This window comes from Pleurodeles waltl, chromosome 3_1 (genome assembly GCF_031143425.1).
Source record: "Pleurodeles waltl isolate 20211129_DDA chromosome 3_1, aPleWal1.hap1.20221129, whole genome shotgun sequence".
Classification (NCBI taxonomy): domain Eukaryota; kingdom Metazoa; phylum Chordata; class Amphibia; order Caudata; family Salamandridae; genus Pleurodeles; species Pleurodeles waltl.
The window spans coordinates 915,140,296-915,155,677 of NC_090440.1; positions in this window are offsets into that span (position 1 = coordinate 915,140,296).

Below are 15,382 nucleotides of genomic sequence, written 5' to 3' on the forward strand. Positions count from 1 at the left end.
TTTTCTGATCCAAGTATGCCTGTTCCTGAATGCTGGGAAGATGGTGATTTTAGCACCACAAACCCTTTGTTAATGCTGTTTTCAGGGGGGAAAAAACAGAAGCTTTCTTCTGTAGTCCTTTTTTCCCAGTTAAAAAAAAAATGCTGTATTTTGGCTAATTTCTAGGTCTCCTCCAGGAAAACCCACAAACTCTGGGTACCTCTAGTATCCCTAAGATGTTGGAAAAAAAGGACACAAATTTGGCATGGGTGAACAAAAACGTTATGATGGCCTAAGCATGAAGTGCCCCAAATAGCCAAAAAAAGGCCTGCCACCTGAGGGAGGAAAGGCCTGGCAGCGAAGGGCTTAACATTAGTTAGAGTGCATTTAGATTATTTTTATTATTGTTATATATTTTTTTTTTTTTAAATATTTTAATATTAAGGGGCATATTTATACTCCGTTTGCGCCGAATTTGCGTTGTTTTTTTCGCCGCAAATTTGGCGCAAAACTAACGCCATATTTATACTTTGGCGTTAGACGCGTCTAGCGCCAAAGTATGAGGAAAGAGCGTCATTTTTTTGCATGAACGCCTTCCTTGCGTTAATGAGATGCAAGGTAGGCGTTCCCGTCTAAAAAAAATGACTGCGACGCAAATGCGTCGTATTTATACTCCCGGGCAAAAATCACGCCCGGGAGTGGGCGGGGCAAAAAACCCCGCATTTGCGCCGGATTTTAGCGCCTGGGTCAGGGCAGGCGTTAAGGGACCTGTGGGCTCAGAATGAGCCCACAGCTGCCCTCCCATGCCCCCAGGGACCCCCCCTGCCACCCTTGCCCACCCCAGGAGGACACCCAAGGATGGAGGGACCCATCTCAGGGACATTCAGGTAAGTTCAGGTAAGTATAATTTTATAATTTTTTTATATTTTTTTTTGGCATAGGGGGGCCTGATTTGTGCCCCCCTACATGCCTCAATGCCCAATGACCATGCCCAGGGGACATAAGTCCCCTGGGCATGGCCATTGGGCAAGGGGGCATGACTCCTGTCTTTACTAAGACAGGAGTCATGTAAATGGCGTCTGGGCGTCGTTAAAAATGGCGCAAATCAGGTGGAGGCGATTTTTGGGCGTCAACCTGACTTGCACCATTTTAAGACGCCCTAACGCCATTTTCCCCAACGCCGGCGCTGCCTGGTGTACGTGGTTTTTTTCCACGCACACCAGGCAGCGCCGGTCTGCTAGCGCCGGCTAACGCCATTCAATAAATACGGCGCCCGCATGGCGCTTCAGAATGGCGTTAGCCGGCGCAAAACTTTTTGACGCTAAACTGCGTTAGCGCAGTTTAGCGTCAAAAAGTATAAATATGGGCCTCAATGTTTATATAGTGTTTACAAAAATGATGTTGATTTACTATTTCTATTTATTACGTTACTTAAATTAATAAGTTTTATACATATGTATATACTTTTTTATTATTCTTTTTCTGTTAATATTATTTTTATATATTTTTACCTTAATTTAAATTGTTTCAAAATTGTTGAAATACTGTAATTACGTGTTTTATATATAAATACGTTTATATATAACTCTTCATTTAGGGGTCATAACGAGTTTGGCAGTCAGAAACATCTGACCGTCAAACTCCCAACGAGGAGACCGCCACAGTGCTGGCGGTCTCCCCACCGGCTGCATTACAACTTTCCCACTGGGCAGCAACCCATGTTCCTACCTGTCAGCCCAGTGAGAAGGTGTGGCAGCATTGTTCCTGGCTGATAACTGATCCGGCGGCAATGCTGCAGCATGCAGGGAGCACCATCACCCTGGAAATGCTCACTGTCTGCCCAGCTGGTGCTGGGCAGGGGGAGCCCTGCACTGCCTATGCCACGTCATGGAAGGGCAGGTGGAGAATAAGGTTGTAATCATCAGGGTGGCACTGCGTTTAGCGCCACCCTGGCTAGTCAGAACAAAGACTGCCATCATGCTGTCGGGATCAGAGATACTGGTGGATACGGTGGTCGGACGTCCGGTGTCGTAGTCTGGCCGTCTTGAGACTGCCAGACTTGCAATCAGGCCCTTAGTGTAGTTTAATATTTAAATCAGATGATTGATTGTGTGAGTGTTTGCTCAGTACTTCCCTTTACTGTTCCTTTATTGTTAATATTTAAAAATAAATGTATTAAACATTGTTTATTAAATATACATATATGTATATACATTTTAAATATGTATTATGTCCATATATATATATATATATATATATATATATATTAAATAATTGATTTAAACTATTTATTTAACATCATATTATATTTTAAATAAGTAACTATTTTAAATAAATTACTTTAAAGTCAATATTTTAAAAGTATATTCATACACGTTTCTTGTCGGTATTCTCATATACAATATTTTTTTAGAACGGTGGGTGTAACTCACAGAATTTAACTCCCCAGATTGCACAGCCATTTTGTTTTGCCTGCTCCTGTCTGCCTTTCTGCCTTCTGTTTCTAATTCCATTCCAACTCCAGTCCACCCCATCTTGTCACCCACTTGCCAATCTCACTTCTTCCTTATTGCTGTCTGACTTCCCCTGTGTGCTTTTTCGTTTTAGTGTGGTTTTTTGTTACTTTTTGTACTTTGTGTTTGCTTCCCTTTCCTATTCTGTCATGTCCATATGTCCTCCTGTTTACTTTTCATTCCCATCCCAGTCCAATTACCTCTCAGTGACATATAAGGAGGCAGTGCCACCCGCACCCCCTGTGGGCAACAAAGGCAGACAGGTGTGCCTCATCTTTAACCATAACTTTCCTTTCAGGTTGTGGCCAGCCAATTACAGCCTTGCATTTTGCTCGGAATCACGTCTCTGGATATGTATATTTTTCCCTTTATTAACTCCAAATCTACTGAACAGATTTATATCAAATCACAAACAGAACAATCTGCATTTGCTAAGGTTTTGTACGTTTAAAATGTGAACCTAACTACAATGCCCCTGTAACCTTTGGTGTTTTAACTGAATTTCTATGTTTTTTCTAAATTCTATTTCCTAACTATAACGGCCCTGTAACATTTGTTTTTTTCAGTGACTTTCTATGTTCTATGTCCCTGTGGCCAACCACCTAACCACCTAACCCTACTCTGCACATGGCCCTTGGGCCAAGTATGGTGGGAGTTGGCCGCAACCTATATCTCTGGGTGTGAGACTAAGTATAAGAGGGTGCATCTGGGGGTAAGAGTGGCTCTAAGAGTCTCAGTCTGGGTGTGAGAGTGCATGCATCAGTGTCTTAGTGGGTGGGTCAGTGTCTGCGTAGTTCTGTGTGTAGGTGCATGAGGGTGTCAGTGGGTCTGTGAATGAGTGTGTGAGAGTCTTAATGGTTCTGTGAGTGGGTGTGTGAGTGTCTGAGTGGGTCTGTGAGTAGGTGCGTGAGGGTCTGAGTAGGTCTTTGAGTGGGTGCACAAGGGTTTGAGAAGTGTGTGAGTGGGAGAAATAGATTGAAAGAGTCACAGAGAGAAAGAGAGTGAGAGGGAGAGTGATAGGGAGTTTTCTAAGCTTTGATGAGTGGTATATTTAGATTGAGATATTTCTGCACAAATTGAAAAGAAAAATGTATTTGTCAATTAAAAAGACTAAGGTCACCTTTCAGTATAAGCCTTAAACATTTGCAGTTGAAAAGAAATTAAAGGCTGGAAATGACTACAGATAAACCCAGAGTTGAACCCTCAACTCTCAGTGTGAAGGTCTATGACCTTCATCATTAGGCTCTTTCTGTTTTTTTTAATAACCATTTTTTTTTTGCCCTTTACGGGCTATCTGGGACCATGGAGGAGCCCTCCCCGGCAGTCCGGCACAATTGTTTTTTATTTTTTGCCCATTATGGGCTACCTGGGACCACTGGGGGAGCCGTAAGGTCTCTGCCATGCTCCCAGCTGGCTCCTGCCTCCAGCGTGAGCTGGCATTGCTTCAGCAAGCAAGAAGCTGCTTTGATTAGCAGCTCCCTGCTTGCTGAAGCAATGTCTTCAGATATGCCTGCAGGGACGACGGATTAAAACTCCGCTTCCTGACAGTGGTACCTGTTTGACAGTTCCCACTGTCAGAAAGATGAGTTATGTTTGCTTTTGCTCGATGGTGATGGACCCCACATCGTTTTAGATAAAAAGATAAAAGCCCCAGAGAGGTGGTGGTCCCTGGGGCTGTGGGGTGAGGTGGGCATGACTCCCCCACACAATGTTACATAAAAGCCCTGGAGAGGTGTTTATCCCCAGAGCTGTGGGGAGGGTATCAGGCCTCCCCCATATAAGAAAATATTTTGCCTCAGGGAGGTGGTGGTATACTAATAAAGAAACAACAGCCCCCACCGGGCCTACCCAGGGGCTTACTAAAAAACATGTGCAGGAGCCTGCTCTTGTTTTTTGAATTTCCTACATATTCATGATGTTGTTGTGATTTTGTGGTAAATTGTTTATAAAATATGCTTTTTTTCCCTTGGGGATCCCGGTGGGACCCTAGCACCAGAGTTTAGGGGTCAGGGTGACTCTACCCTGGCCCCTTGTCTTTTTTTGTGGGACTCAGCTCAAGCCGAGTCCCAAGATGGCTGCCAGCACTTCCTGGGTTGATCAGGGCTCTACATTTCACTGCACGACCTCGTCATTATTCGTAAAGTCTTCGTGATCACAGATACACAAATTTGGATTTCCTTTAATTACTCAAAAACTACTGAATGGATTTACACCAAATAAGTGGAAGAGTAATATGCGTACCGGAAATCTACTTTTCTGCAAAATTTGGTGTAATTCCTTCCAGTGGTTCAGGCTATAGTTGTGTCAAAGGGTGCTATGGGAATTAACATGGGAAAGGCTACAATTTTGACCCCCCAACACTTTTTCTTGGCCCCCGCTTGTCAGATAACCACCAAACTTTCAATGTGAAACAAGAATCACCAGGGCACTTTTTGGGAAAGATTTGTGAAACGGTGACAAAGATATAGGTAAGTCATAAAAGGTTTTTTCTATGGAAACATGGTCCTAACTATAAATATCTAGTAGCGATCTATTTCTTCAATCTCCCACCAAATGGGGCCAAACAAATATGTTTTCTGCCAGCTAGCAGGAGATTTAAAATTGATCTTCCCTGTTGGCAGCAGACTTATGCTCTGTTTCTCTGCCTGCACTCCTAAGATCAGGGGAATTAAACACAGAGGGGCAGATTTAAGAGCACCCTGTGCCACTTTAGCGCTGTCTTTGCATCATTTTTTAATGCTGAGGCAGTTATAAGGTGGCTTTTCCCCTGCGCCATATTTACAAAGTTGTGCAATGTATGCACTGCGCCACATTGTAACACTTTGCGCCACATTATGCATGGGTCATGCATAATGTATGCAAAGGGGGCATTCCGGCGCAAGGATGCCCGCAAAAATGGTACAATGAAATCTACAAGTTTTCTTTGCACCATTTTTGACGTCATTTTTAACACCTGCTGAAAGCAGGTGTTTAAAGGATGTGCCTTTGTAATCAATGGGCCTCCTTGCACTTTGCCCTTCTAGCGTCAACATTTTTGACGGAAGTTGGAGCACAGCGCCACAATAGCATCAAAAATGTTGATGCTATTTTTCCTAGTACTTTCACGACTTACGTGCTGCTTTAACCTGGAGTCCGCCGAACGTGTGGCGTGGATCTTGGTCTTGAATGTTCAGCCTTAGTCCGGGTAGGGGTGACTCTTTCTGGTAGCCATGTCGCTGTAGGCAATGGGTACGCCAAGAGCAGACCGTGCCAGAGTAAAAAAATCCCTGAAAGGGGAAAAAACACCAAAAAGATAGGTTCCTGCAACAGGAACAAAAAGAACAGGTAACAGCAGGAGCTAAATACAGGAAAATACACTGGAACCAACGAGAACCAGCTCAGGAATACAAGGAAGCAGAAGCAAAGACACCATCCAAACAGAAAGTGTTGCAGCGTAAGGAGAGAAAGAATCACAGCCCTTAAATACCAACAAACAGGAAGCGACCAACAGGAAGTACAAGGACACCATCTTAGATAGGGAAAAACACATAGAACAGAATGGACTAGGAGCCATAGAGAGTAGGGAACAAGGAATGCTGGGAAGAGAAGGGTAATATAGGAAAGGGAGAAAAACATAAAGGAAGGCACAACAAGCTGACAAAAAAAAGAAGAAGAAGAAAAGAACAGGTGAGTGGGGGGTCAGACGTGCCTGTGAGCGCGGTGCGCTAAAGAAGAACGAGGCCCCATGCCCAATTTGGGGCATCGTAAGGTGCAGAGCAGGCTGGGGACGTGGCACATCTTGGGACCGCATGCCGCGGCCCGGGCCGAATGTTCGGCTCGTGCCGCGCACAGCGGCGCAACAGTAGGTCCCCCCGAAGGTTCAGGTTTGTGTGGAAACAAACGGTGAAAATGGCGAATCAGAAGAGGTGCATGAACAGAAGATGCATCTTCCCAAGAGCATTCACTGAGAGGGTAACCCTTCCAATGAATCAGATACTGAAGACGTTTGTGAAAGATACGAGAGTCACAAATCTTTTGTACCTCATATTCAGGTACATCATCCACTAACACAGGAAGAGGACAAGGAAACTGACGAGAATAAGGATCAGGTACATAGGGTTTGAGCTGGGAAACATGAAAGACTGGATGAATCCTCCAGGTACGAAGCCAGTGAATACGGACAGTGACAGGATTAATCAGTTTAAGGATACAGAAAGGACGTAGTAACGAGGTGTGAACTTATTCTGAGAAAGGCGTAAAGGCAAACATTTTGAAGAAAGCCAGACTTTATCCTGAAGGTGACATTCTGGAGCATCCCTACGCTTCTTGTCTGCTATTCTCTTCATGTACCTCTTGGTGTTCAACAGGTTAGATCGAATCAATCTATGGATCTGTATAAGTCGTCTGGAAAATGAAGTAACAGCAGGAAGAGAAGAGGTAGACTGAGGAGTAGTGGGAAAAGAGGTAGGATGATAGCCATAAGAACAGAAAAAAGGAGTGTCCTTGGAGGCACTATGGATAGTGTTATTGTAAGAGAATTCAATGATGGGAAGGTAAGTGTTACAGTTGCTCTGGGTAGAATTACAAAAACAGCAAAGGTACTGCTCCAATCCTTGATTGAGACGCTCAGTCTGTCCATTGGTTTGAGGGTGGAATCCCGATGATAGTGCTATATTGATATTCAGTGTCCTACAAAAATGTTTCCAAAACCGGGAGATGTACTGAGGTCCCCTGTCAGATACAATGCTGTGTGGAAGTCCATGGAGACTGAAAATATGATGGATAAATATCTGACTTAGTTCTTGGGAAGTAGGTAATTTTTTCAGGGCAGTGAAGTGAGCCATCTTAGTAAAGGAATCTACGGTGACCATGATAACCCGGTTTCCTGCTGATGGAGGTAGCGAACACATGAAATCAGTAGAAATAGTGTGGCAGGGAGCCGGTGGAACAGGTAATGGTTGTAGTAAACCTACAGGTCTGGTACAGGGGATCTTTACTTGAGCACATATGGGACAAGCCTGAACGTATCTTTCGACATCCGATTTCCAGGTAGGCCACCAGAAAGATCGCTAGAGTAGTTCTTGTGTGGCCTTGATGCCTCTATGACCAGCAACCGGCGAATCATGGCACATTTGTAGTGCCTTTTCTCTTCCTCCATTAGTAGGGAGGAACAACAGGTTCTTATAATAATAATACCCTTGCAGTTTACATATTAGGGGGTTTAGTTTCTTTAATTCTTGATCAGACAGGTTGGAATATTCCAGTTGTACCTCATCCAGGAAAGACTGAGCTACTCCGATGATTTTACTGGGCTCAAGTAGATACTGTGATGGGGTAGGAGTACAATCTGGATAAAGGCGAGACAGAGCATCAGCCAGAATGTTTTGGGATCCAGGAATATAGGTGACATAAAAGTCATACTGACTGAACAAAAAGGCCCAACGAGCTTGACGACTGTTCTTGCATAAAAAATTACGTAAACATTGTAGATTACGATGGTCTGTTCTCACCTCGAAGGGCTCTTTGGAACCCATGAGAAACTGTCTCCACTCTAGGCAGGCTGTTTTCAGAGCTAATAACTCCCTTTCTAGTACTGAGTAATGTTGTTCCGACACAGAGAGTACATGGGACAAACAGAAAACAGGATGTTCAAGACCGTCATCTTCTTGTTGTTGGAGTAAGGCAGCTCCGATGGCTCTTTCGGAAGCATCAGTAACAACAATAAATTGTTTGTTGCTATCTTGGTGTCTCAATATCGGTGTTTGAGTGAAAGCCTTTTTTAGACTCTGAAAAGCTATTTCAGCCGCCCTTGTCCAGACAAAACCTTTCTTTAAATTCTCCTTTTTTAATGTTTGAGTTAGGTGGCTGGTTTGTTCTGCAAAGTCTAAGATAAACTGCCGATAAAAATTAGCCAATCCTAGAAAACATTGCGTTTCCTTAATAGAGGAAGGAGAAGGCCAGTCTAGGATGGCTTGTACCTTTTCCTGGTCCATTGCTATTTCAGTGGGACTAAGGTGATATCCCAAATATTTGACTTCGATCTTGTCAAACTCACACTTTTCTGGTTTACAGGACAGTTGATGTTCCCGGAGTCTTTGAAGGACTTGTTTCACGTGAGAGGAATGTAGTTCAGGATGTCTAGAATAAATAAGGATATTGTCTAAGTAGATGACGACCGTATGGTTCAAGAGATCAGAGAACACAGAGTCCATAAATCTTTGAAAAATGGAGGGGGCATTAGTGAGACCAAAAGGCTTAACTCTGTACTCATAATGACCAAATGGGGTCCGGAAAGCATTTTTCCACTCGTCTCCTTCTTTAATACACAAAAGGTGGTAGGCTCCACGAAGATCCAGTTTGGTAAATCGTTGAGCCCCTCTGACTGCCTCTAGTATATCCTTGATGAGGGGCAAAGGATAACGGTCTTTTATAGTTATCTTATTTAGACCTCGAAAATCCAGGCAGGGACGAAGATCCTACGTCTTCTTTGGTACAAAAAATAGGGGAGCCCCTGCCGGAGAGGATGATGGTACAATAAGACCGCTATGTATGTTTTCTTGGAGATACTCCTTTAGAACTTCACTTTCAGGTTCCGTGAGTGAATACATCCTCCCAAAGGGAATGATAGCTCCAGGTTCCAAGGGAATAGCACAATCGTAATCTCGATGTGGGGGTAACACAGGCCTGGATGGTTTTTGGAACACATCTTGAAATTCTACCTAGTGATCGGGGACTCCTTGGACTGTATTGAGGGAACATCCAGTAGTACTTTCGGTAGGCATCAACCTCTTGGGTGACCAATATGTGTCTGAAGCAAAGCAGTTCTCATGACAAAACTGTGAGGACAAAGAAATAGTCCGGATTTCCCAATTTACATAAGGGTTATGTCTTATGAACCACAGAATTCCTAAAATGATAGTATGACTGAGGGATGATATTAGATCAAATGAGATGTGTTCTTGGTGGTTTCCAAATTGTAAACTTAGTGTCAGGGTGATAGTATCAACTGGACCAGAAGATATTAAGGACCCATCCACTGTGTGAACTTGTTCTGGGATTTCTTTGGGTCGTGTTGGTATTTGTTGAGTCGTGGCCCAAGTCTTATCCATATATATATACCACTACCACCACAATCAATTAAAGCCATCTTTCTTTCTTGACGGCCGTCCGGTAACTGTAAAGTCACAGGTAACATAAACAAAGTTGTGGCATTGTCCTTGAATGAACTGATGAAAGGTATAGCAGATGATCCCGTCCCCTCCCTTCTTACAGACAACGGGAAGTGGCATTTCCCGATGGGCTTTGAGGATGAACGGGGCAGGTACGAAGCATGTGGCTGGCAGCACTACAATACAGGCACAATCCTTTCTACGTCTGTCTTCCCATTCGCTAACAGAGTGGTATCCAGCTGCATAGGTTCACCTTCTGTGTCTCTGGCGGGAGGACGAGGTTCCTCTGGACGATGCAAAAAGACACATGAAGTGCTTGGCTGGGAAGAACCTCTACTCTTTCTCTTCTCCATACGTCGTTCTTGGAGATGGTATTCGATGGAAAGAGCTTGATCCATCAGATCACAAAGATCTTCAACTCGGGTGGAGTGTAATAACTTATCTTTAATCTTTTCTTTAAGTCCTCTACGGAATAAAGTCACCAGAGTTCGTTCCACCCAGGTGGTCTCTGCCGCTAGCTGTCGAAAGCGGGTAATATATTGGAGGACATCTTGAGAGCCTTGTTGGATGTCACATAAGGCTTCTTCCGCAGAGGCCTCCAATCCTGGACAACTAAACATCTGTTTAAACCGATTCACGAAGGCGGGATAGTCCGACAATACTGGGTCATTGGATGATACCATCGGGGTTGCCCAGGCCAAGGCAGGACCGGATAACGCGCTGATAAGATATCCCACCTTTGTCTTGTCGTGGGAGAATTGGGTAGGTCGGAAGGCAAAATACACAGTTAATGCATCGAGGAACTCTCGCAGTTTAGTTGGGTCACCGGAGAAACAAGGAGTAGAGATGGAGACGGCCGGAACATCTGCACTGCGGAAAGCCAAAGCCTGTCGTAAAGCAGCATTCTCATTGCGTAATTGTTGCATGTTGTAAAAACCCTGAAAGGGGAAAAAACCTCCAAAAAGATGGGTTCCTGCAACAGTAACAAAAAGATCAGGTAACAGCAGGAGCAAAATACAGGAAAATACACTGGAACCGATGAGAACCAGCACAGGAATACAAGGAAGCAGGAGCGAAAACGCCATCCACACAAAGTGTTGCAGCGCAATGAGAGAAAGAATCACAGCCTTTAACTACCAACAAAAAGGAAGCGACCAACAGGAAGTACAAGGACACCATCTTAGATAGGGAAAAACACATAGAACAGAATGGACTAGGAGCCATAGAGAGTAGGGAACAAGGAATGCTGGGAAGAGAAGGGTAATATGGGAAAGGGAGAAAAACATAAAGGAAGGCACAACAAGCTGACAAAAAAAAAGAAGAAAAAGAAAAGAACAGGTGAGTGGGGGTTCAGACGTGCCTGTGAGCGCGGTGCGCTAAAGAAGAATGAGGCCCCATGCCCAATTTGAGGCCTCGTAAGGTGCAGAGCTGGCTGGGGACGCGGCGCATCTTGTGACCGCGTGCCGCGGCCCGAGCCGAATGTTCGGCTCGTGCCGCGCGCAGCAGCGTGACAAATACTTCCATGGTGCACCGTATCATAAATCAGTGCAAACATGGTGCTTTGGGGGGGAGGGTGCAAGAAATGTGGCGCAGCATTGGATGCTGCACCACTTTTCCAAAAATCGGCCCATATTGTTCCTACCTGGAGGAATTATGCAAAAAAACTGCTACTCCCTCTGGGTTGGAGGAGCTGGCTGGGGCTGCGGAGGTCCTGGGTCTCTTCTTGCAGCCCTGAATGTGTTGAATGGTGAGTGCCCCGGGTGGGTACTGTAGCATTTACCTATATATGATACAGGCCCCGGTGGATGGCGTCACCAGGGCCAAAATAGGCTTGGGGTGGGGGAGGCTCCTCTCTATTAAATAAGGTCCAACCCTGGGTGATGGGGAGGGAGATCAGTTGCCCCCCTTTATAATAACAAGTGTCCCAGGGGATGGGGTTGCTAGGGCTTGTTATGGCTTTGTGAGGGGTTCAGTGTAGCCCCCCCCTTTTTAAATTATACTTGACCCTGGGAAATAGCGCTACATGGCCTAAGGGGCTGCACACTCTCCTCCCCTTAGACGCTGGTCCAGGGACTGGGTCCCATAGGACCAAAAAGGCTCAAGGAGTGGGCACACACATCTCCCCACTTTTTTATTATATTCGGCCCTGGGGTATGGGGTCCTGGGTCCTAATAAGGGTTGAAGAGGGAAGGTTGTGTGTGCCCCTCCCCATAGTATTTGGTACCAGGGGATGGGGTTCCCAGGAACCAAGAAGGCTCAGGGAGGGGGTGTGCATGCCCCCACCCTTGTTTAATTATATGTGGCCCTAGGGGATGGTGTCGCCTAATGAGGCTCAGGAAGGGGGGCTGCATGACTCTTCCTTATCATTAAATAATGACAATTTGCTACATCTATGTGTGCTGCATTCTGCAGCACATACAGAAATAACAAATCGCCATTATTGAGTGCAAGGGTGCCTGTGTTGGCGCTAGGCAGCTAATTTTAGCGCCAGCGCTAGGGAAAACCCAGTGGTGTGCCAGATTGTTGTAAATGTGGTGCATCCCTGCTTTTTTTAAATGTCGGAGCGTTGCACTGCCAAATGTGAAACACCTCCATGCTCTGACATTTCCTTGTAAAGGAGGCCCTTAGAGTTTAAAATGTTGCACTGTTACTAAACATTTCACCTAACAATAACATTACTTTAACCTTTGTTTTTTTCAGGGAAAATATAAAACTACACACAGATATATATCTTTGAAGCAATGGATGTGACCAAATGTGTCCTCTGGTGCAAAGGGACATATTATTTATGAGCATGGCAACATTGTCAGGCAAGAGTTTTTTTTAATGTTAGTGTGTGCCACTGGCATACATAAATGCACTTTTTGCATCAGAGAGTGCTCATATTTGTGTCCACTGTCTTTGTTCCAAAAGGAGTGGGCATGTGGATACACCAAGGTTTATCTTTTTGCACTTTGCTGAGTGCATCAGGGCCCAGAGTTACCAAGCTTTCACATATCTCAGAGCAGCAAGACAACTTGCCATGCTGTGCAAAATGAAGAGGGAGGAATGTGACATATCTATTTATCTAGATTTCATGTTCCTGTTCTCTCCCTCTGCTGGCACACTGAGTGCTGCCTAGCACTAATGCAGGCACCCTTGCACCATGGTGCCATGTTACACAGCACCCTGGATTGTAGGAAGTGACACCTACCTTCACAGAAACAATCCTTAGAAGCAAGGGCAACACTAGCCATTGATAGAAGTAGTGGTGAATAGTACTAGCCTGACAGGGAGGGTATAGGAATATAGGAGTGGACATCAAGGCCCATATTTATACTTTTTTAGCGCCGCATTTGCGTCATTTTTTTATGCAAAAGCGGCGGTTACTTGCAAAATACAATTGTATTTTGTAAGTTTGCGCCGTTTTTGCATCAAAAAGCGTCGCAAATGCTGTGCTTAAAATTTATAAATATGGGCCCAAGTGAATTATTCTGCTATGATTTTGTTCCAGGGTGACCTCGCAGGTGCTCGCTTGGACTGATTTAAATAGATGCTAACTCATGTCACTCACTCTTATGATAGTAGTACATAAGGGGTGTTAGCATTAGTCTCAATTGGTTTATGTAGCTTATAGTCCCAATCTCCCAGCTATCCAGTATGCAAAGGGTGACCAACTTGACCCACTAAACAGGGTGCAGAAACAAAGATCATTTGTTGGAATGCATGAATAGTTCAAAATGAAAATTGAGGTTAGGATTAGGAAAATAGGAATAATCTATTTAAAAAGTATAATGTTGTGCCTTTCAAAATAGGGTTTGGTTGAGAGTTCCACCAATCATTGTTTTTATCTTCTTTCTTTCATAAACACCCTAGAACAAGAGGGCACCTGAGCAAGCAGTTGTCACTGCCACCAGCACCGCAGCAGCTGGGATGATCACCACCACCAGCAGGCCTGCTGCCACGGCAGATGGTTCTGATGTCCCCAATAAGTCTTGTTTGTTATTTCATACTTTTTATTCCCGCTAGTAAAATGATGGTCTTGTATATACTTACAATTTACTTTGTTTTCGACTCCCATTCTAATGTTTGTTATCCCTGCAGCTCTGTTTTTACCCATGTTTTCAACATTTCCTGTTTCTGTAGTGGGCTTTCTCCTGCTCCCTTTTTCAGTAAGCTTTCCCTCGTCCCTCTTTCACATGTCTTGTATTAAAAGGATAACAGATTTTTGGTAATGTAAAAAGGATCTGAGAAAGGAACAAGTATTCTATTTACCAAACATGTTGGTTGGGAAGGCTTTCTTGAGCAAAGAGTCAAAAAGTACAGGGACAGATATAGAGTGTTCATGGTCATGGTCATGGACTTCAATATTTGCTTATAATAGCAGTTTCCATGACAGTGCAGCATGGCAGGAAAGAGATAACAGTACCAACCAATTCCAGATGCCCTTTGCATTCCATTCTACACCTTCACTGCATTTCACTCATTCTTTTGTGGCCTTACCCTTATCCCTCCATTAGGAGAAAAATGTTTTGATTGACTCAATGACTACCTGATTTATTAAATGTTGTCAAGCAAAAACAAACCTCCCAAAGTGATACTTTTGATAGAAGATACAGTTAGATAGCTAACCTAATTGTAGTGAGGTATTAATACTGTTGTATCTTGTGCAAAATAAATACCTAGGTGTCTAATTTAGTATCTTAAATGGGTGCATTATGTTATTCTCTAGGCGCACAGATCACAGGGTCACCACAACAAGCGTCAGCCAGCCAGGGGCTTCGGAGGAGGCCCAGCCAATTGAGGGAATAAATGTAGTCCCAGTGGTGGCAAGGACAAGCGGTAAATCACCTTGCCGATCCTGCCCATCGCATTCAGTCCCTGCACAAAGCATTTTGTCACGTGAAAGTGTAGCACAGTTCAATTCAGAGCTGTAGTGCAGGTGGTGAAATATGCATCTGCTGTGGCATGATGACTTCTGTAATGCATACAAATCTGAAGACAAGGTGTGTTTACCAGGGTACACTCAGTCACCTACTAGTACTTTACTTGACTTATTGTTCATTGCTTCAATTACAGTTACATTTGTTTCCTTCTGTTGACCAATGTGACTAAGCAAAAGCATAGTACATGATCCGTGACATCCAACCATTCCATTGATAAACCTCTACCTAGCCAATCCCTATAGCTTACCCACCTGCACTGTAACTTTTCCCACTGCCAACTATAGCTATTTGTTGAAAATTATTTGTGGTGGATGTGAGGGTGTTATGTGGGACTAAGTGCCTGATTTAGAGTTTGGTGGATGAGATACTCTATGAGAAATGTGACAAATTTGCTGTACTACAAGGCATAGTTTACATTCTATGCACTGTCTACTGTAATAAGACAGACAGAATATCCATTATCCACATTGTGTGTGACGGCATTTCCCATCTGCTAGACTCTATCAGCCCCTTATTTTGGACTCAGGGTAGAAATGAAGAGGGAGTCGGAGAAGAGCAGAAGCATCAGAATTATACTTTAATAACAAAACATGCTACAGCTGCCCCAAAACCATGCTGCAGAGTAGCAGAACCACCTGCATGGTTCTGTTAATGGTGCTTAGTCAAATGTCAACTTTGCAGCATATATAAGCCTTACTCATTAATGGCAGTGAATTAATTTACTAACACACAAAAAGCTTCTGCTCAGTTTCACTATGAAATCCTTTAAGCTAAAATCACTTTTTGATTTTATTAATATTCTGGTTCAATTCCTGAC